Below are 23,875 nucleotides of genomic sequence, written 5' to 3'. Positions count from 1 at the left end.
TTTGGCCAGGCAGTGTATATTGTAAACCTTCAAAATAATGTGCAGTTCAAGTCTCAACAGCATTTCTGGAGCTTAGTAGAGCCCGATAACTATAAGAATCTTCACCAAGCAGCTCTGAAAATGTCTGCTTTGTTTGGGTCTCCATACCTCTGTGAGCCTGACATGACTGTCATGAAGTCAAAGTTCAGAACAAGACTGACAGGCGAACATTTTAATGACTCCATAAGAGTGAACCTCAGTGGCTCCACTCCACCACACACTTCAGTGCCAGTCATCTGACTAAATAATGAGATATTTATTATATTTATTTATTATATTTATAATAATGGAGACCCCTGATATAGAGTTTACTCCCTATAACAGCCTTTACTTTTCTGCAAAGGATTTCCAGAAGATTTTGGAGTGTGCCAATGGGAATGTGTGCCTCTTCCAGCCAAAACCAGATAACTAAAAAACACATCACACGTGTAACTGGACATGTGAATAAAGTGACAAATGAAGAAGTCATTTCTGGGTATTTGAAATTGCATTGTTTTGTTTTGACAGCATTCATGTTTTAATTCAATAGTGTGAGATACACTAGACCAGTGGTCCCCAACCTTTTTGACAGTAAGGACCACTTTACTAAGAGCAAATTTTTCCAGGGACCAGGGGGGAGTTGAGGATTTGAGGCGGGTTTGTAGGGCAGTTTTATACACAATTTACATTACATTTCTATTATTAAGTTATTAAGCAGTTCACATACGTTTGCAACCTGAGATTTTTCTTCTTTTTTGGCATATAACAAAGACATATGCATTGCATTTGCCATTCCAACAGATTGCACATCACAAACATTAACACTGTTATCATTTTTTCGTGTCTGCCGTTTCTATAGGAGGGTGATAATGAGTTAAATTCCAGTGGATGTTTTTCGAATTTTGACAAGCAATAAGCAAAAGGTATCACTGAGAACCACAGAAAACGAGTAAAGTTCGAAGAAAGAATTTTTTTTTTACAATGTTTCTGTTTGGGGATCGTTGTGTAAATGTGCACATCTGAGCTGCGAACACAGATCTAACTGCTCTGTGGATGATTCATTCAAGCATTTCAAGGTCACGTCGTTGTAATGAAAGTATCTGCTGAATGTACTTCGTGGTAACGAGATTTCTATAGACTCGTGTCATATGGGGAAACTGTCGGGACCATCAAAATCCTTCGTTGTAATACTCTCTCACCTCGGTCTCTCTCCTCTCTCTGCGCCGCTGCAAAGCCCTGCCCGCCAAACGTTCTGAAAAGTCTGAGTGAGTCTCCGTTGCCGGCAGTTCTCTTGCGGCCCGGCTGTCAGACAGTTGCGGCCCGGTAGTGGGCCGCGGACCTCTGCACTAGACAATACATACAGACATACAAAATGCACTTTCAGGTGAACTAAATATTTTTTGTGATGTTTTAATGCAAAATGTAAGTTGTGGACACCAACATATTTTACTGTAAATGTTCACGCAAAACAAGCTTATTCAGTTTGTTTGGGTTGAAATAAGCTATGAGAATAAATGATTAGCTCTCGGCCATTTTCATTTTGTTAAAGTAGCTCTCAGGGAAAGAAAGGTTTGAGACCCCTGCTCTATATCAATGTCCATGGTTTTAGAATGGGATGTCCCAGATGCTCATATAGTTGTAATGGTCATACAGTGTAAAATGCAACTACAAACTTAACCAATTACTAATTCATAATGCATGCTTTAAAGGTACAGATTTGTTTAAATACACCATGAAACACAGTAGATCCAAATGGATTAACTTAAATGGACTGTCCATTAATGTACAGTACTGTGCAAAAGTTTTAGGAAGGTGTGCAAAAATGCTGTAAACAAAGAATGCTTTCAAAAATGGAAGTGTTACTCATTTATTTTCATCAATCAACAAAATGCAGTGAATGGTAGTAACACCAAATGTTGATTTGATTTAGATTTTTCTTTTGTTCGCTCACTTTGCATTTTGTAAATTGATAACAATAAACAATCAGTATTTCTGAAAGCATTCTTTGTTTACAGCATTTTTTCATACCTGCCTTAAAATTTTGCACAGTACTGTATATGTTGAGCCTGCGGTGGGTTGGCACCCTGCCCAGGATTGTTTCCTGCCTTGTGCCATGTGTTGGCTGGGATTGGCTCCAGCAGACCCCCGTGACCCTGTGTTCGGATTCAGCGGGTTGGAAAATGGATGGATGGATGGATGTATATGTTGAGCTATTTCCAGTTAACAATGGAGGAGAGGCAAACAAGAACTCAGTCAGAAACATCAATGGGGAAAATAAACCTTAGTGGGGTCCATGGTCAATTAGAACAGACAACTACAGACTCCGTCACAGTCCTGGAGACCTCGGCAAACAGCATCAGTCTGTGCTGGGAAGTCTAATATGACAGCCTTCACTTTTCTGCAAAGGATTTCCAAAAGATTTTGGAGTGTGCCAATGGGAATGTGTGTCTCTTCCAGCCAAAACCAGATAACTAAAAAACACATCACTCGTGTTACCATCAGATGATTCCAGTGTTCCATTTATCTGAGATGATCCATATTACTAACCGAGAATGGTAAACCGGATGGCATGGACGCAGGTACACGGCGATGGGACCATGAGACGTACTGCGCAGACGCGTACAGCTCAACTAACGGAAATAGCAAATAAAAGAACCACCATATTGTGAGTGGCACTACTGCGGAGTGAGGTTAGGAATAATGTGCTGCTTGGGATTGTACAAACTGCTGAACGCTTTACATTCAAACACAATACAGCTCAACGATACACACACGAGCCCACCTGGATAAGATCAATGAATGCAGGCGCCTACAACAAGCGTCAGAAACTGCGGAAGCAAAGCAGGCACGGGTTAAGACACTACGGGGTCCGCAAAGGTCCAGAAAGATAGTACGGAATATGTAAGAGCACACCGATCAAAAAAAAATCAATCGTGTAAAAGCACATAGTACACACAAATCATGTGCTCTCAGCGCACAGAAAGCGTATAAGGACAATACGGAGAATAGAGACCCAAAGGCATTGGAGAGAAGAAAAGGCAGATAAGAGATTATGAAAACAGTGGAATTCGAAAGGCTCAAACAAACGACGGTGCGATACACATGCAGACAAAGGTACAGAATATGAAAGCGGTAAAATTCAAAAGTATTGTGGTGTCCCACCCAGGTTGAGGGCTTTTTGGTTTTAAGTGACTGTTAGGTCCGATTGAGGGAAGGCGGAGTACAGCACGGAGGACTGATAGCGGGGTATTGATTTCATGCGGTAATAGGGGCGGGGGGACGGGGGGGGGGGGCGTTGGAGAGGGTGCTAGAAAGTTGTGTTTGGGGTTAGGAAGTCAGCGATTGTTCAGGTACAACTTTTGTGACACTTTGTCATGTCAGTCACTACAGTATCAAAGAAAAGATAGAAACGATTGCATTACCGCAAACAAAAGGTGATTAATCATCAGAACCAGGTGTAATTGAAAAAATACCAGGACAAACTGAGGTCTGAAAAAAAGAGTAGACAACAAAGTCTTTTCGCATTCGCATCATTCAATGGACAAAACGTGGATTTACACAATAATGGACCATATGCTATGAGAATCTGTGGTCCCACAACAGTTAAAGGAACGACAAGTTAAATTTCAAAGAGTACACAATTCGGTCGGGTGTATATTGATGATCTCGGAGAAGTGATGCAAAGTTTAACAGGCAAAAAGAAAGGTGATGTATATATTCCGCGAGTAACATTACACACCAAAGGAGATCGTGATATGCCATTCGTAGTAAAATGTTTACAGTTTACCGTGAGAATAGCTTTTGCTATGACAATCAATAAATCACAGGGACAAACAGAAAAACTCGAATTATTTATTACAGAAACAGAAACAATATTCACTCACGGGCAGTTATACGTTGCGTTGTCACAATGTGTCTCCAGAAAATACTGTTTTTAATGAAGCTTTAAAGTAAAAGTGAAGATAATGAAATTGAAACAATTCCAACACACAAATCATGTGCTCTCAGCGCATAGAAAGCGTATAAGGACAATACGGAGAATAAAGACCCAAAGGCATTGGAGAGAAAAAAAAGGCAGATAAGAGATTATGAAAGCAGTGGAATTCAAAAGGCTCAAACGAATGATGGCGCGATACACATGCAGAGAAAGGTACAGAATATGAAAGCAGGAAAATTAGAAAGTATTGTAGCGTCCCCCCCAGGTTGACGGCTTTTTGGTTTTAAGTGCGTCCACTATTAATGAACATTCCTTAGGATATAATATCATTTGCTATCATTGTCATTCACTTAACTTCCCTGAAGAAACAACTGGCAATACAACTAATGAGTTTACACGTTGTTGTCAAAGGGGTCAGGTTAGACTGCCTTCTTTAGATGAATATCCTTAATATCTACGGATGTTTCTAACTAACAATGTACCCGAAAGTAAAAACATTATGGACTGCATTATGGATCTTCAATAGTTCATTTGCTTTTTCATCTACCGGGGTAAATATCAGGCCACCAGCTGGCAATGGCCCATACTGCTTTCACGCATGTAGACAAATATTACATCGGATTGGAACAGTGCACCCTGACCCAAATCACGAACGCAGATATGCACAGATCTACATGTTAGATCTGTCCTCACAGGTGGCGCAGTGGTAGTGTTGCTGCTTTGCAGTAAGGAGACTGTGGAAGATTGTGGGTTCGCTTCCCGGTTCCTCTCTGTGTGGATAGCACTTTGAGTACTGAGAAAAGCGCTATATAAATGTAATGAATTATTATTATTATTATTATCTAGATGACGCACTCTATCAACGATTTTACTACAAATGTTGTGTATAAAGAAGTATTCCAATAGATCCTTCTAATGTGCCATGCTATGGGTTCTTTACTTCCTTTGTTCGTCATCTACACCTTTACAATTCGATATATCTCAGACATTCATCAATGTATTTCAGGTTACCCAACCCCGGGGGTAGGTGAGCGAAGCGAGCAGGGGGCGGAGCCCCCTTGTTTTTCTTCTAACAGGACAATGGCCTGGCAGTAGAGCCTTGGCACCAAGTGACACAGCAGGACGCCAAGAAGATAAAAACAGTGGAGGGTCAGAGATGATTCATAATTATTCTTATATGTATACCTTTATGCAAATGACTAGCAAACAGAGGTGCAACGTGCACAGCCAATCAGCTGCTCTAATCAGGTATGCCAGACTAAAATGGTGAGAGTTCAGCCAGAGACCGCATAGCAGATAGGATTTTTTTGTCACAGTGTTGCCTTGTTCTAAACGCAGAATAAAAGATGTAAAAAAGCCCAGATCATTAAACAATGAGATCAGTTAGAGGAAAAACGACTGAGTGGGACAGAAACATGCAGCCACAGTGGGGCGACAGGACTGGTTTAATCTTTTTAGCACCACAGTGAGGGTTTATCTTATCAGCGAGCACAGACGGCTTGAGGTGCTCATGCAGGGTGTCAGCGTGGTATAAAAGGCTTTCTACTCACAGATCAGGTGGTCTTATTCCCTGTAGCTGATGGTCACTATGAGCTGCCCAACTCTCCACGGCCAGGAAATTTTGACTCGGCTTGAAACCACAGTGAGCTGTCATTGTGAAGCTGCTTGGACCAAAAATCTGCAGGCAACAGGGGCTCCCCCAGGACTGAAATTGGAAACACTGGATTAAAGATTAATGTCAGTGCTGACTTAACAGAAGTGGGGCGGAAAGTGTACCCCTGGTGCTCTTGTGTGATTGGCTCAAGCTGGGTGATAACTGATATTGTTAGGTACAGTTTATGGTAATCAGTTTGGAACTGCCGTGTTTTACGGTGTATTTAAACTCACCTGTATCTGGATGTGGAGCCTCCGAAAAAGAGAATATGGTGGCTGCTTTTGAGGATCTTCCCCACAATGCAAATGAGTGTATTGTCTGAGACTTGGCTCCTTTTCTATCAAAGCTGTCTGCTGGTGGATGAAGATCGGATGACCTAAAAAGTAGTAGTAGTAAACAAGAATGTATTAAGACTTGAAAACAGGTACATTTTTTCCTGATGCCAATGTATAATCAGGATGTTATTTTATATACTAATTACCGGTAAATGCATTTTATTATTGCGCAAAACTTGCAATAAAATGCATTTTCTTTTTAAAAAATAATATATATGCAGTATCTCACAAAAGTGAGTATGCGCCTCACTCTTTTGTAAATATTTTATTATATCTTTTCATGGGACAACACTGAAGATATGACACTTTGCTCCAATGTCCAGTAGTCCGTGTACAGCTTGTATCACAGTGTAAATTTGCCGTCCCCTCAAAATAACTCAACACACAGCCATTAATGTCTAAACCGCTGGCAACAAAAGTGAGTACACCCCTAAGTGACAAATGTCCAAATTGTGCCCAAAGTGTCAATATTTTGTGTGGCCACCATTATTTTCCAGCACTGACTTAACTCTCTTGGGCATGGAGTTCACACGAGCTTCACAGGTTGCCACTGGAATCCTCTTCCACTCCTCCATGATGACATCACGGAGCTGGTGGATGTTAAGAGACCTTGCGCTCCTCCACCTTCCCCACAGATGCTCAATAGGGTTTAGGTCTGGAGACCTGCTTGGCCAGTCCAGCACCTTCACCCTCAGTTTCTTTAGCAAGGCAGTGGTCGTCTTGGAGGTGTGTTTGGGGTCGTTATCATGTTAGAATACTGCCCTGCGGCCTAAGGGAGGAGATCATGCTCTGTTTCAGTATGTCACAGTACATGTTGGCATTCATGGTTCCCTCAATGAACTGCAGCTCCCCAGTGCCAGCAGCACTCATGCAGCCACAAACCTCATGACACTTCCACCACCATGCTTGACTGTAGGCAAGACACACTTGTCTTTGTACTCCTCATCTGATTGCTGCCACACACATTTGACACCATCTGAACCAAATAAGTTGATCAGACCACAGGACATGGTTCCAGTAATCCATGTCCTTAGTCTGCTTGTCGTCATCAGACTGTTTGCAGGTTTTCTTGTGCATCATCTTTAGAAGACGCTTCCTTCTGGGATGACAGCCATGCAGACCAATTTGATGCAGTGTGCGGCAGGCAAATGATCTGAGCACTGCCAGGCTGACCCCTCACCACTTCAGCCTCTGCAGCAATGCTGGCAGCACTCATACTTCTATTTTCAAAAGACATCTTCTGGATATGACGTTGAGCACGTGCACTCAACTTCTTTGGTCGACCATGGCGAGGCCTGTTCTGAGTGGAACCTGTCCTGTTAAACCGATGTATGGTCTTGGCCACTGTGCTGCAGCTCAGTTTCAGGGTGTTGCCAATCTTTTTATAGCCGAGGCCATCTTTATGTAGAGCAACAATTCTTGCTTTCAGATCCTCAGAGAGTTCTTTGCCATGAGGTGCCATGTTGAACTTCTAGTGACCAGTATGAGAGAGTGTGAGAGCGATAACACCACATTTAACACACCTGAGACCTGGTAACACTAACGAGTCACTTGACACCGGAGAGGGAAAATGGCTCATTGGGCACAATTTGGAAATCTTTCACTTAGCGGTGTACTCACTTTTGTTGCCAGCGGTTTAGACATTAATGGCTGTGTGTTGAGTTATTTTGAGGGGACAGCAGATTGACACTGTGATACAAGCTGTACACGGACTACTAGTGACTGTGACTACTCAAAACGGCAAAACTGAGAAACTGCCAGCATCGAACCCAGAAGCTCTTGATTGGGAGTCAGCAGTTCTTAGCATTGCACCACGCAAGCAGTTGCATCAACCGCTTACCGCAACCTGCTTTCTTTTTTCTTCAGTTATATTCTTGAATAAAAGCGTACTTGTTCTGTTATACTTGTACTTTTTGTGAAAGTGTTTATTTGATATTTGGACTTCAGGCTTCACACCAGTCATTCTCAGTCACACACACCACTCACATCCACATCCACAGTTTTCCCAGTCTCGTTCGCGCACAAGTTCTGACACGGTTTTATATACAATCATCAGATTCAAATGTTAACAGTTCCCACACACAACTGCTGACTCCCAATCAAGAGCTTCTGGGTTCGATGCTAGCAGCTTCTCAAGTTTACCGTTTTGAGTAGAGAGCTTCTGTTATTGTTAATATTATACAATAAAAACATACATTTGATTTATGTGTGTAACAACCGCTGTAAATTTATAGTGCTTGTCAAAGTTAGCATTCACGCTTGCCCCGATCTGACACTGCTGTTTTCAAATAAAGACGCGCTATAACAGAGGTGAACTCACATCGGAGAAAACAGAAGCCATCCCCACAAGAAACGTCCCCTCACATATAAGAACAACGCAGCTGCACCAGGCGTAAAGGCGAAAGTCCGGCGTCATCCTGCCAATCACCTGTCGTTCAAAGAAACAGCACAGCTTACAGAGCTCGCCAACGCTACACCGTCCAGATCTAAGCACTAGCGTGGAGTATGTGCCCCAAAAAAGTCTTAACTGCATTTGTCAGCAAGTGTCAGCAGGTATTTTTCGTGGCATTACACGTGTAATTTGTGAGCATGCCCTTGACGATCAAACAGAGGAAGCTCAACAGTTCACTTGTGACTTTATGCTGTAGGAAGATAAGTAAATAAATCAGCTCGCATGTTATTTATTTGGATCAAATAAAGACGCGCTATAGCTATTTATCTATCCCCTTAGCTGTTTTTATATATATTATATAATAACTGTTATAAAGACACTTGTTTATGTTAATTGCAGTCTCAATTGTTAAAAATATTTTAAAAGGAGCATCCCACATGAAAATACAACGATCTGATTGACTGACAGTGCATACCACTTTATATGGTTAAAAAGAAAAAAAATAACACTTTCTTTCCAGCAGGGAATCGAACTCGGGTCTCTAAGGCGCAACAGGCCTGCTGCGCACTGATTGGCTGAGCAGTCTGTGTCAACTATCCGCGACTTAGTATGTATCGTGACCGTGATTTAGAGAGAATAAAAGTAAAAAAAAAAAACGGAAACTTTTACAAGTCCTATAAATGCACACCGTGTGTTACAGACGCAAACCAAGTGTATGTGTGTACTGTATAATATTAACAATAAGAGCAGCTCATTACTGAAAACCGCAAATATAGGAGGAAGTCGGGATCGAACCGGGAACTCTTGATTACACCGGGGACGTTTGATTACAAGTCAGCAAATCTTACCACTACTCTAAGGAAACTGTTGTTTTTTCTTTAACCTTTTGTGAAAGTGTTTACTTGATCTTTGGACTTCAGGCTTCATATATTATATAGTTTATGCCTACATTTTGTCATTTACTACTAAAATATGAAAAATGTTTCTGTTTTAAAAATGTGTTTACACAGATTACTGTAGAAACGGAACACACATGAAATGCGTGTGTTCCAAATAGCGATCTATTATTTCCACTCTAAAACTCTAGCAGTTCAGTCACTCCCAGATAATCAAAGAAGGCAAGAGCTGGGAAAACTTAGTGAACGTTCTGCGACGGTGGGGGATGGAATAGCCGGCTGCTTGCTGCTCATCTTAATCGGCACATTTAGAAGACAAAAGACAGGTGAGAACAGTTTTAAGGTGGGCTGGATCTACGAGTTTTTTCGTAGACTCTGGTAATTCTAGTGTTAAAGAATGCACTGGGCTTGATTTTGTTTTCCCTTCTGTTTACTGTGATCGGTTCGTAGCGTGCATTGTTGCAATGTTATTTTTCTTGGTGGTTTATTAAATTACGGATTTTTTCAAATGTTCATTTTTTTACCTGTGCTTAAAACTCATTAAAAAAAAAAAGTGTTTTTAGCCAGCGGTTGGTAGCGCTATAGCGTGAACTATTGCAGTGTTAGTTTTCTCTGTTGTTCAAGGTTTTCTCAGTGTTATTCAATGTTTTTACATTTAGTTTACTATTACGCTGTGCATTCTATGATTTGATTAACTATATTTGTGCTTTACATATAGTTCGTATGGTCTGGAATGGATTAATTGTATTTACATACAATCCTATCGGAGGAATTGCTTCGGTTTACGACCAGAGTTTTGGAACGAATTATGGTCATGAACCGAGGTTCCACTGTATGTACTGTGACAGTTTACGGGTCTCCGTGACCTCTTTACCCTCAGACCACACGTCAGACACCAGGTAAAATCCAAAGATGAATATTTATTATTATATCTAACGTGCACAAAGCACCCACACTCCACAATACTCATATAATTAATAAACAATAATCCAATCAATAAACAATCCTCCACACTCCCATATGCGTTGCCACCCTTCCACCCAGCTCAGCTCAACTTCTGGGATTTCCCATCGTCCTTTTATATTCCCGGACCTGGAAGTGGTTCCAATCCTACAGTCCATGATTCCTGATCACTCCGGGTCAGATTAAAAGCCCTTTTCTTCAACCCGCAAGCACATTGTTTCTTCTGGTCATGTGATCATGACGCACTTCCAGGTTATAGGGCACGTAGCACTCTGTAAGCCTCCCTACAGCAGCTCCTGGTGGTCCCCATGGTATCGAGCAGGGTTGTTTATAAAAACTACACCGTCCATAATGCCCTGCTGGAATTTGGGGACCTTCCATGCTGCTGGGAGGACTCCATCTAGCGGCCTGGAGGTGTGGACCGGAATATTCGGCCAGCCATCCCTCACAGTACATAAGTACCAGGGCGAAATGTGGGTTGGGGGGGCTGAAAATTACTGGGGTTGAAATGTTGGGGACAACGTATCCGGATGCCTGCAAGGAGTCCTTTTACTGCTGATTGCCATTGTCTCTGCCGGTTCCTTCAGCACAAAATTTCCCATTCGCTTCCTAGATGGTTTGGTGTGTCTTTCTGTGATCCATAGTGTCTCCATCCATCATGGTGTCCACTTCCTTTGGCAGCTGAAGAAGGCAAGCCTACCTCTCCCATTCTCATCATATCTTGCAGGGGCAGCGTTCTGACCAGCTGCATCACTGCCTGGTTTGGGAAGTGCAGTGTGGTCAGATCCTACAACAGATAGTGCACATGGCAGAAAAGATCACTGGGACCTCACTGCCCTCCATTAAAATCCTCTTTATAAAACGTTGCATCAGCAAAGTCCACAGAATTTTGAAAGGCCACTCCCATCCTCCCCACAGTCTCTTTGTCCCACATCTGTCTGGTAGAAGGTGCTGTAGCATCTGATCCAGTTCTGCTGGGTTCTGCAGCAGCTTTCTACCCCTTGGCAGACCGAACTCTGAATTCTGTGCTGAAAAACTGCCCTCAGACCTGCTCCTAGTCGCTTATTTAGCACACTGTTACACTTGTTACTAATGTTGTCTTTTATTATTAGTTGTTGTATATTTATTACTGTCTGTTTCAAATGATTACTAGCTATTCACTTGCCTATTATTTATTAATCTATTTATAGTACATTATAGTTCTTTACCTGTCTTGCACTTGTCTTGCGTTTAAGTATATGTTGCACTGCATCCCCAGTGGATGTCACTTCATGCCACTGTATGCTGCAATGCACTGTATGGGTGATATGACAATAAAGCCACTTGAGTTGACTTATGTGCCAACTAATGAGCTGGCACCTCTTTTGAGGCAACTAGGCCTGAGATACAGTAGTAGTCCTTGGGTCTGGCATGTTAAAACAGTCTGTCACCGTGTCACAGAGGAGCGTCCCCGTCGATAAACTATAAACGTTTAAATGCTTTTATTGTTTTAGATTTTTTTCTCCTGCTGCATCCTTGGCTGGGTCGCTTTGACTTTTCTTGCATTCTGTAGTGATAATTACAGACTCACAAGCCTACTTTTGTTTGCAGAGCCGGTGGTGGGTGGCACCCCCCTGCTGAGCTGCCAGGAGAGGAGGAGAGTCTGACCCCGATTTGGACAGCTGTGTATTTAGAGAGCAGTGCTGGGTATTGTGGGGGTGAAGGTGGCACAGGCGTCTGTTGTGATCAGGGTGATGAGTTTGCCTCGAGTTTCCTGCCTGTTACACTCGGGTTTACTTTACATTGCACCCTGAGCTAAGCAGGTCTACAAACGTCTAATACACCACCACGGCAGCAGAAATAACCAGAGTGTGGAGGACCAACACTACATACCTACAGGGGACAGCACCAAAGAATTATTACCACCCCTAAAGGAAAAGTTGCACTTACATAATAGTTCGCCAGTATGTTGGACACTTTGCACAAGAGGTAAAATGGGGGACAGGTTTTAGGGCGAGACACAGTCACTGACCTACCGAAAAGCAGATAAGGAGCTCACAGAAGGCCAGAGACCTCACTTCTAGTTTGCGTCAGAACTCCTGCATCTTCCCATCCCGATCACATAAAAGAACAGAGCTGCACAGAACAGACCTGCTACTGCTGGAGCCATTTAATTTGGTTTTCATTAATTTTGTTTTAGCATTTTTGCTGTTAAATGGGGTTCTCAGGGAAACCTCAATACTTAATGCTATTCTGTCTCATTTTCTTTTACAGTATAAATACAAAATTCATTTAATGTGTAGAAAAATAAATAAATGAATGAATAATTCATAACGTGGAGCGTCAGTAGGCTTTGCGCCCTGGGAACCGAGTTACCCGAGCTATTCTCTAACATTTCAGTAATTATTTACCGCTCTGATGCTGATCTTTCTGATCATAAAATAATTTGTTGCAGAATTTTGGTATTTGAGGGTTCCTCTAGAGGGCCACTTTCTCTTGCATGATTTGACCCACAAACCTATCAGCACATTGGCATCTCATTAAAGGCTTAACTCTCGAGTTTGGTATTTTTCCATTCAGTCTTTTTACCACTAGACTGTCTGACACACAGAGAGACGCACACCCATCATCTAGATAAAAAATGTTTTCGGTATCATGGGACCCTAAAACTTCGAGATCCGTTAAAAACCAGAAATTGAAATTTTTGACAAATCTAAAGCTTTTGCTCCTCCCCCATCAACGATAGATTATGGTGGGGGAGGGCGTAATGCAAAAAGGTGACAATGCCAAAGAGTTGGGGTAACAACCTGGCAGTGTCCTTTAATATGAGGCAAGTGTGAGCAAAATAAGTGAATAATGGAAGGACCAGCATTCCGTCATTGTTTTGGTGGTGTTGTGGAGGAGAGATCTGACCTCTTAGAGAGCAGGTGTTATTCTGCTGGAAAACTAGTGCCTTGAGTGCCAAAAAAGCAGGACTGGGAGTTGAGACAAGAGATCATTAATCTGTAAGAGAGAAAAGCCTAGTGCTAAAACCACAACGTAATCTAAAATCAAAGTCAAAGATCAGAAGATAGTCTTTAGCCAAGGAAAATTTTCAGTAATCTTGTGATTTAGATTCTTTTTTCCATCCTCAAAGTCTGATAATTTGGAAGACCCAGGAGTTGAACTTTATACATTACTAGCTGTCCCCTGTGGCTCTGCCCACATAGTAGTGAAACAGGACAAAATTTAAAAATCAATAACAAATTGTAATTCTGGCCAAGCAGAAGGTGCACTCCAACATTAAACATTGGCACTGTATCTGATCGTGAGAGCGTCCCCCGCATGGGGAGAAAAGCACGTGGCCATGATATCATCTGCCAATTGGCAGCTACCCTCTAAAACACACATAGCTCTGATCTCTGTTTCCGCTCAAACCGTGCCACAGAGGACGTCATATCTATTGCACTCCATTTTTTGTTGGAACATCTGGAGAACAGAGACGCTATGGTCCACATGCTGTTTGTTGATTTTAGTTCGGCTTTTAATACCATCATCCCTCAGAATCTGATCAGCCAACTGGGCCCATTGGGACTGAGCATACCTCTGCAAAACTGCAAAACTAATGGGTAGGCCTCAGTACGTACGGGTAAGAAAGAATAACTCAGATACCATCTCCTTGAGCACAGGTTCTCCACAGGGGTGCGTTCTAAGTCCCCTCCTCTTCACGCTCATGACCCACGATTGTTGTGCCAAGTTCAGCACAAACCAAATTATTAAGTATGCGGATGACACAACAGTGGTGGGTCTCATTCGAGGTGATGGGGAGGGGGATTACAGAGAGGAGGTGAAGTCATTTGTGGAATGGTGTGATAAAAACAATTTGATACTGAATGTCGAAAAAACGAAAGAACTGGTGATCGACTTCAGGAAGAAACAGCTGATACACATCCCCGTCTACATTAAGAACACTGCTGTGGAAATTGTGCAGTCTACCAAGTTCCTGGGAGTCAATGTGACGAACAACCTCACCTGGTCCCTGCACACCTCCTCCATCATCAAGAAAGCTCACCAGCGCTTGATCTTTCTGCGGAGGCTAAAGAGGGCCCATCTCAGTAAGTCAGTCCTCACCACTTTTTACAGAGGGACCATAGAGAGCGTGCTAACCTGTAGCAGCTCTCTATGGCAGGAGAGCTGCAGCGCTTCGGACTGGAAAGCACTGAGGAAAGTGGTGAGGGCTGCGGAGAGGATCATTGGCGCCCCGTTGCCTAATGTACAAGACTTGGCAAAACAAAGCTGTCTGGCCAGAGCTGTGTGGATTTCTAGAGACCCTGCTTATCCTGCCTCTGAACTCTTTTCCCTCATGCCCTCAAGCAGAAGGTATTGCAGCCTGAAATGTAGAACTACCAGGTTTAAAAACAGTTTTTTTCCTACTGCTGTTCATCTTTTAAATGAAGCATTTTAGTATTTTATTGTAGGCATTTTTAATTCAGAATTTTATGTATTTTCAATTTAGACTTTTATGCACTTTTAATTAGAAATTTTTATGCACTTCTAATCAGAATTTTTGTGCATCTTTAATCAGAATTTTTCTGCAGTTTAATTAGAATGTAATTGATTTTAACTATGTGTTTTTATTAATGTCTTGTGCATCGTATTTTCGTTCTCCAGCACATCTTGGATGTTCTGCTGAATGACAAATAAAATTGAATTGAATTGAAAAACATCAAATGTTACTCCTTAATCATCTTTAGATGATAATGTCTGCTGAACAAACAGGTATCGCCAGCTAAGATAAGGAAAGGTACGCTCCATCACAGGGCGAGAGGTAGAGCGACTCGTACAGAGGCTGGCATGTGAGTGAGGAGGGCCCCGTCCCCCTCCCCTCGGCCCACAGCCTCTCTTTTGTATTCACAGAAATAAATTTTTACTGCCAGTGAACTATGATACTTAGCACATTGAGAGAAGTCGCAAAATCAACCGGAATGTTCAACCAAATTATAGAAAAAACCAGATCTAAATCCGTTAAGTAGTTCTCTCGTGAAAAGCAGACAGACATAGAGACATTGGATTTTTATATATATAGAGATACAAGGCAAGTAAGTTGGAGTTGTATGTAGCAGAGGATAATTATAATATTATAGAAATAACGGAAACCCAGCTAAATAATAAAGATGGGGATGAGTATAAAATAGAGGGATACACATGTTATGGAAGGATAGACAGAACAGAAAAGGAGGTGGGGTTGATGTTTATGTCAAACAGAATTTAAATGCAAGTCCTGTTAAAGTTGGGTGATGAGCTCCATCTTAGTGAGGACATCTGGCTTCGCCTGGGAAGCGTTAGGGAAAGAGATCTTATTTTAGGAGGGTGTTATAGACCACCCAATGCAGACAGTAATTTCAATGCAAGACTTTTTAGTAAAATTCTAAAGGCAAGTTTACAGAGGGAACATTATAGTCTTGAGGGACTTCAACTGTCTGAATATTATCTGGGATAACCTGATCGGGTTAAGTAGTTCTCTTGTGAAAAGCAGACAGAGATACAGACAGACAAACAGATGTTGTATTTTATATATACAATACATACATATATATATATATATATATATATATATATATATATATATATATATATATATACAGCCCAGTAATGGCGCACTGCACAAATACACTTGACTTATAGTTTTCATCATCTTTCTCTGCACGTTTATCATTTGTTTGCTCAGAGGTTGATGTACTTGCTGCTTCCTGAGCGGCTCTTCTTTTCTAAACCCTAGCGGTCCGCTTCTTCTCTTCTTTCGTCTGCATCTTTTCACGTTAATACTGATTAAGTCAGTGTTTGTGTTGTAATTACTTTGTATGTTTTCTTTCATTTTTCACTTAAGCTGGTCAATCATAACTCCAAAAGCGGATAGTAGAGGTCACATAGTATATGTATTTCAGGTCCATCGGTCAAACTGTTTGCGAGCTACAGGTACAGACAAACGGACAGCCACGGTAGCTTATAATATATATATATATATATATATATATATATATATATATATATATATACACATACATTAATCCCTCCTCGATCGCAGGGGTTGCGTTCCAGAACCCCCCGCGAAAGGTAAAAATCCGCGAAGTAGAAACCATATGTTTATATTGTTATTTTTATATTGTCATGCTTGGGTCACAGATTTGTACAGAAACACAGGAGGTTGTAGAGAGACAGGAACTTTATTCAAACACTGCAAACAAACATTTATCTCTTTTTCAAAAGTTTAAACTGTGCTCCATGACAAGACAGAGATGACAGTTTCGTCTCACAATTAAAAGAATGCAAACATATCTTCCTCTTCAAAGGAGTGCGCGTCAGGAGCAGATAATGTCAAAGAGATAGAGAGAAAGAGAGCGAGAAAAGCAAACAATCAAAAACCAATAGGTGCCGTTCGAGCTTTTAAGTATGCAAAGCACCGCCGGACAAAGCAGCTGCACGGAAGGGAGCAATGTGAAGGTAGTCTTTCAGCATTTTTTAGAGGAGCGTCCGTATCCTCTAGGCCAGTGTGCGAACAGCCCCCCTGCTCACACCCCCTCCGTCAGGAGCAGAGAATGTCAGAGAGAGTGAGAGAGAGAGAGAGAAGCAAACAATCAAAAATCAATACGTGCTGTTTGATCTTTTAAGTATGCGAAGCACCGTGCGGGAAGCATATCGCTTGACAAAGCAGCCACAAGTAAGCCCAGCAAGGAAGGGAGCAATGTGAAGGTAATCTTTCAGCGTTTCTTGAGGAGCTGCCGTATCCTCTAGGGGTGCAAGCAGCCCCCATGCTCACAATATATTTGAGGAGTTTTATTTAATACGTAATATGTGCTCTGATTGGGTAGTTTCTCAGCCATCTGCCAATAGCATCCCTTGTATGAAATCAACTGAGGAAGCATGTACCAGAAATTAAAAGACCCGTTGTCCACTGAAACCCACGAACCAGCGAAAAATCCGTGATATATATTTAAATATGCTTACATATAAAATCCGCGATAGAGTGGAGCCGCGAAAGTCGAAGCGCGATATAGCAAGGGATTACTGTATATGTATATATATATATATATATATATATATATATATATATATATATATATATATATATATATATAAACCAGACATCATCCCCTGGAAACCATGAAGCAGCCGCTATGCTAACTCTTTAAATAATACTGACAGCTTCAGAGATACAAAACGGCATTGGGGAAACCACAAGATCATTTTCATTCAAAGAAATAAATGTTATTTGAAAAATTAGCCATAAAATTAACATTAACATGATATATATGCATTGCCACACAAAATTGCATTCTAAAGTGAAGCATCTTCTATAAATTTGAAAAAAATACATAGCCAGTCTTCACATTTTATTGTGGAAAATTATGGAGCACAGGATACTTGGGAAAACAATCCCATCCATTTTTTTTACCTCAGTAAAGTCGCCGAGCATTGATCTGCGTCTTGGGATTACACACGTGTTGTAAAATTGATCATACATGTTATTTTCAAACAAAATAAAAAAAACACAGCAATATTTTGAGATTACACCATTTTAAAAGAAGACCAGCTATGTGCACTCCCTCAGTGCTTGTCTTCCTCCACAATGATCTTTCACTCCCAGCGGCTCTAGTTTCCTCCCGAAAGAGAAACTCCTCCCACAAAGTTGTCACACGAGCAAACAAAAACGTATCCTTACCTCAAGAAAGATAGATAGATAGATAGATAGATAGATAGATAGATAGATAGATAGATAGATAGATAGATAGATAGATAGATAGATACTTTATTAATCCCCAAAGGGAAATTCACATACTCCAGCAGCAGCATACTGATAAAAACAATATTAATTAAAGAGTAATAAAAAACACAGTGCAAGTTAAAAAATGCAAGGTGGAGAGTGCCAGGCAGTAACTTTGAATCATGTTAACGTTTACCACCCCGGGTAGAATTGAAGAGTCGCATAGTGTGGGGGAGAAACGATCTCCTCAGTCTGTCAATGAGCAGGACGGTGACAGCAGTCTGTCTCTGAAGCTGCTCCTCTGTCTGGAGATGATCCTGTTCAGTAGATGCAGTGGATTCTCCATGATTGACAGGAGTCTGCTCAGCGCCCGTCACTCTGCCACGGATGTCAAACTGTCCAGCTCCATGCCTACAATAGAGCCTGCCTTCCTCACCAGTTTGTCCAGGCGTGAGGTGTCCCTCTTCTTTATGCTGCCTCCCCAGCACACCACTGCGTAGAAGAGGGCGCGCGCCACAACCATCTGATAGAACATCTGCAGCATCTTATTGCAGATGTTGAAGGACGCCAGCCTACTAAGGAAGTATAGCACCAGGAACATGCAAGTCATTATTTCCAGGTCCCATTTGTTGTCAGAAACATGCATTGGAAACACAGAAGGCAGGTTTTATTTTACCATTTCCAAGATGACATATTTGGTAAGTTTTTTGTTTTTCGTTTTTTCTGGTGGCATTCAGTGCCCCATAGGTTACATTATAAAACTGTAGAACTGGCTATGAATTTTTTGAATGTATAGTACTAGGGTGTAGTACCGTGTTAGCCATTATGAATGCAGTGAGAGGTCAAGCAAAAACACACCTTTTGTTGGCTAGAAAATGTTCAACTTTGGAACACAATTTCGTGTGTCAAATGCCTTCGAAAAGCTTCTACATGAAAAATATCAAACTTATCCTTTAAATGATGGGGGCAACTACCTTTTCACACAGTGTTGGTTGCTGTTGCATAACTTTACTGACTCAAACACCAAGTATAATTTGTTCCCTCAGGTGCCCTTTTTCAAACCTGTAAGCAGGGTCCAGTAGGTGGCGGGTGGCCAGTGTGTCGAGGTCTCCCGGATTGTGACTTAGTCAGACTTGCAACAGACCTTGGACTCCCCTAAGATTATTTAAACCATTATTGCTGCTGATGGTTTGGTGTTTTGCTTTTCCTGTAATGTGTTGTCAACTGACCACAGCTCAGTGTCAATATTAATTGACAGACATTTTTAGACTCCATTTACGTTATTCAGTTTGGAACTGCCGTGTTTTACTCTATGTTCAAACAAATTTGTGTCTTTGCGTGCATGCATTGTGTAAATTACTCATTTGTAAAGTTTGCAGTTTTACTTGACCTGTGAATTTCTTTCCACACTCTGGGCCTACACTCAGAAAAGGGCACAGTACGAAAATAAATTGAATTGAATTAAATGAAGAAGCTGTTGTTATCACCACTGTAAGACGGGCACTACAGTGGAGTGAGTGCTAGCACTGCTGTCTCCCCGCGTCCTCCTGTCTTGTTCAACTTACCCTCGAAGCCAACAGCCCGGGCACAGGCGTGAGGTGGCAGACTCTGGCTTGGTGACCCTCACTTATCTTGTTTTGGAGACGATCATTCACTTGGTGCTTTGGGGTATAAGACAGCCTAACATTGCATCCTTTCTCAATTACTATAATTAAGGCTGAGTGCGCCCACCCTGCTGCTGAAGCTGTGCAGCTGCTGCCACTGTTAGTGTGCCAGTGTATGGTAGGCTGTTTGTCAGCCAAAACTGAAGTGCCTCATGCCAGGTAACCCCAGCTGACCTGCACCCCTAGCAGCTTGTAAGCTTTTAAGTAAAGAAAAAGAGGAGAGCAAAGTTTGGAGAACAGACAGAGGAAAGTTAAGTCAACCTCATAGAAGAACAAACAGCAGGCAGTCGAGGGGGAGAAGATCGTAGGAGCTTAAAGGGCCAGAAGGTGTGAAATAACTGTAGCAGTTCTATAATCAAATTTCTTTGGCTTAAATTTTTTTAGTTTTTACCATTTAAGTCAAATCATCCACCCATCCATCCATTATCCAACCTGCTATATCCTAACTACAGGTTCACGGGGGTCTTCCGGAGCCAATCCCAGCCAACACAGGGCGCCAGGCAGGAAACAAACCCCAGGCAGGGCGCCAACCCACCGCAGGGCACGCACACACACCAAGTACACACTAGGGACAATTTAGAATCGACATTGCACCTAACCTCCATTATTTGGACTATGGGAGGAAACCGGAGCACCTGGAGGAAACCCACGCAGTCACGGGGAGAACATGCAAACTTCACACAGGGAGGACCCTCAAATCATTTAATTTTAATAAAATAATAATAATAAAAAAGTTAAGGCAGTTTTAATTATCCTAACTCAAGTTTCAATAATGAGGCCAGTGCCATGCAAGTCCTGTTGGATGTTGGACTTTTTAGATGGCAGTTTGGAGGAGCCAATCATCTATGAGGAGCTACATCTGCAGGAGATGCCAGCTGATTCAGCACCTCGAGCTCAGGGTCGCTGAACTGGAGGAGGAGTTGGCTGGCTTGCGTTGTAGAGTCTAGCCCAGGTGTCCTTTAGAGAGATAGTGTGGACCCCTTAGGTGGCACAGGAGGAGATTCCAGATCAGACAGGTAGAGATAGGTGGGTCACAGTCACAAGGCGTAAGGTAAAGGGTGTACACTGACTGGGGGCATCAACCCTAGAATATGACGTGTCAGACCATTTTTAGGTCCTTGCAGAGTTGGTCATTGTCTCTGAAGATTCTGAGGTGGGAAAGAGGGATGAGGAGCCCCAAAGGGTCACTTCAGAAACAGAGGGGTAGTGATAGCTGGGAACTCAGTCTTTAGTAGGATTGAAGCACAGGTTTGCTCTAGAGACAGAGAGTCTTGTATCATGTGTTGCCTTCTGGGTGCACAGGTGGGAGACCTCCCTGGAAGGGTGGATAGGTTCTTGGCTAGAGCAGGGGGTGGATGAAGTTGTCATTGTCCATGTTGGAATAAATGACATACATAAGGGTAATCTGTCAGTTCTACGATCCAAATTCAAAGAGTTAGGTGCTAGCTTGAGAAGCAGAACTGACAAGATAGTTCTGCCTGTGCCACACGCCAGTCTAGGAAAGTGTAGAAGGCTTAACGTGTGGCTCATATCTTGGTGCAGGGTAGAAGGGTATGGGTTTATTGGGTATTGGGATACCTTTTGGAACACATAGGAGCTGTTCTGCTGCAATGGTTAATAGGAACCGGAGGGGCACCAATGTGTTTGGGAGGCGTATGAGTAGGTTAGTCGAGAATTGTTTAAACTAGGGAATGGGTGGTGGCGGGCAGGGAGTTTAGCTCAAGCCAGGTTTAGAACTGTACATGGAGGAGCAAACAACGGTGTAGAAATAAAAATGAGTAGTAATATAAATACTAACCCAACCTTTAAATGTAGAAGGAGTGACACATTAAAAATAGGTTGTCTTAATGTTTTCCCCGTGGCTCCGCCCGCATAGTCATGAAACAGGACAGTGAGGAGGGCCCCGCCCGGTACCCTACTCCTGACATCACACTTCCTCCTCCCCTCGGCCCGCACCCTCTGTCTCGGATTAGCGCTAATGTATTGCTCTGGCAAGCGAACTATGACTCTTAGCGCGATGAGAGAAAACGCAAAATCAACCAGAATGTTCAAGCAAATTATAGAAAAAAACCCGATCTACATCTGTGAAGTAGTTCTGTCATGAAAAGCAGACAGACAGGCAGACAGACAAAAGTTAGATTTTATATATAGAGAGATAAGGCAGGTGAGTTGGAGTTGTATGTAGTAGAGCATAATTATGATATTACTAGTAATGGTGCACTGCATGATAACAAGTTAAGCACTTTGAGCTACATTATTTGTACGTAAATGTGCTATATAAATAAATGTTGTTGTTGTTGTTGAATACACCTGACTTATAGTTTTCCTCCTCTTTCTCTGTACGTTTATCATTCGTCTGCTCAGTAGTTGATGTGCTTGCTGCTTCCTGAGCAGCTCTTCCTTTCTCCACCCTAGCGGCCCGCTTATTCTCTTATTTCGACTGCATCTTTTCACGTTAAACTTGATTAAGTCCGTGTTTGTGTTGCAATTACTTAGTACTTTTTCTTAAATTTTTTTACTTAAGCTGGCACTTAAGTCTTCAATGTACCTCAAGAATGATTTAAGATATACAGAGGTAGGAGAAGTGACGGCAAAGGTGGTAGAGATGAGAACAGTGCCCGTACACATGTGCCACATGGCCACCCTGCTGGCCGCTGCTGAGAGTTGATTCTATAATAAAATAAAATAAAAATAAAAAGAGGAATAACCTTGGAGGTCACTCATCATCCCAAAAGCGGATAGTAGACGTCACATAGTATACATGTACCAAATTGTAGGTCAATCGGTCAAACGGTTTGTGAGCTACAGGTGATTTAAAATCCTGGACAGACAAACGAACAGCCACTGTAGCGTATCATTTAGAAAGATAGCATTAACAGAAGCCTGGCTAAATAATAAAGATGGGGATGAGTATAAAATAGAGGGATACACATTTTTTAGGAAGGATAGACAGAACAGAAAAGAAGGTGGGGGTTGCTGTTTATGTCAAATAGAATTTAAATGCAAGTCCTCTTCAGTTGGGTGATGAGCTCCATCTTAGTGAGGACATCTGGCTTCGCCTGGGAAGCGTTAAGAAAAGAGATCTTATTTTAGGAGGGTGTTATTGACTGCCCAATGCAGACTGTAATTTCAATGCAAGTCTTTTTAGTAAAATTCAAAAGGCCAGTTTACATGTGGAACATTATAGTCTTGGGGGACTTTAACTGTCCAAATATTATCTGGAATAACCTTGCAAATGGCCAAGCACAAGAGCAGGAGTTTGTAGAAGTAATCAGTGACTGTTTTTTAACACTGTATATTAGATAGATAGATAGATAGATAGATAGATAGATAGATAGATAGATAGATAGATAGATAGATAGATAGATAGATAGATAGATAGATAGATAGATAGATACTTTATTAATCCCAATGTAAAATTCACATTCTCCAGCAGCAGCATACTGATACAATAAACAATATTAAATTAAAGATTGATAATAATGCAGGTGAAAAAACAGACAATAACTTTGTAAATGTTAACGTTTACCCAACCCCCGGGTGGAATTGAAGAGTCGCATAGTTTGGGGGAGGAACGATCTCCTCAATCTGTCAGTGGAGCAGGACAGTGACAGCAGTCTGTCGCTGAAGCTGCTCTTCTGTCTGGAGATGATCCTGTTCAGTGGATGCAGTGGATTCTCCATAATTGATAGGAGCCTGCTGAGTGCCCGTTGCTCTGCCACAGATGTTAAACTGTCCAGCTCCATGCCAACAATAGAGCCTGCCTTCCTCACCAGTTTCTCCAGGCGTGAGGCGTCCCTCTTCTTAATGCTGCCTCCCCAGCACACCACCGCGTAGAAGAGGGCGCTCACCACAACCGTCTGATAGAACATCTGCTGCATCTTATTGCAGATGTTGAAGGACACCAGTCTTCTAAGGAAGTATAGTCGGCTCTGTCCTTTCTTGCACAGAGCATCAGTATTGGCAGTCCAATCTAATTTATCATCCAGCTGCACTCCCAGGTATTAAAGCACCAATTCAGGGTGAGACCTCTCTGGATTTAGTGTTTTGTAATGAGCAGATGCACAAAAGTCAAAAGAAGACGTACTGGAATAAGCTTTTATGTCTGGAGATGGTGAGGAGCAGTAGAACAGGTTTAAAAATGTTTTACATGTAATACAGGAGAGGCACATGCCTAAATTTGGAATTAGTACTCTTTCAGAGCAGGCGTTGACTTATAGGGTTGAGGCAGATGTCGACATTATACAACATACTGGGGTTCAGGGTGGTAATCAGCTGTATATGTCAACAAGATCC

At 42.0% G+C, this 23,875-nt stretch overlaps 1 protein-coding gene across 5 annotated transcripts in view; it reads left to right on the top strand.

Annotated features, from left to right (window-relative positions):
* The window catches only part of mast2 (microtubule associated serine/threonine kinase 2), a 484,826-nt gene that overhangs the window by 288,560 nt on the left and 172,391 nt on the right, over positions 1 to 23,875 (top strand). The window lies entirely within an intron of this gene.

Source organism: Erpetoichthys calabaricus, chromosome 10 (assembly GCF_900747795.2).
Source record: "Erpetoichthys calabaricus chromosome 10, fErpCal1.3, whole genome shotgun sequence".
In the NCBI taxonomy this organism is placed as follows: Eukaryota; Metazoa; Chordata; class Cladistia; order Polypteriformes; family Polypteridae; genus Erpetoichthys; species Erpetoichthys calabaricus.
This window is presented reverse-complemented; position numbering and strand designations above follow the sequence as displayed.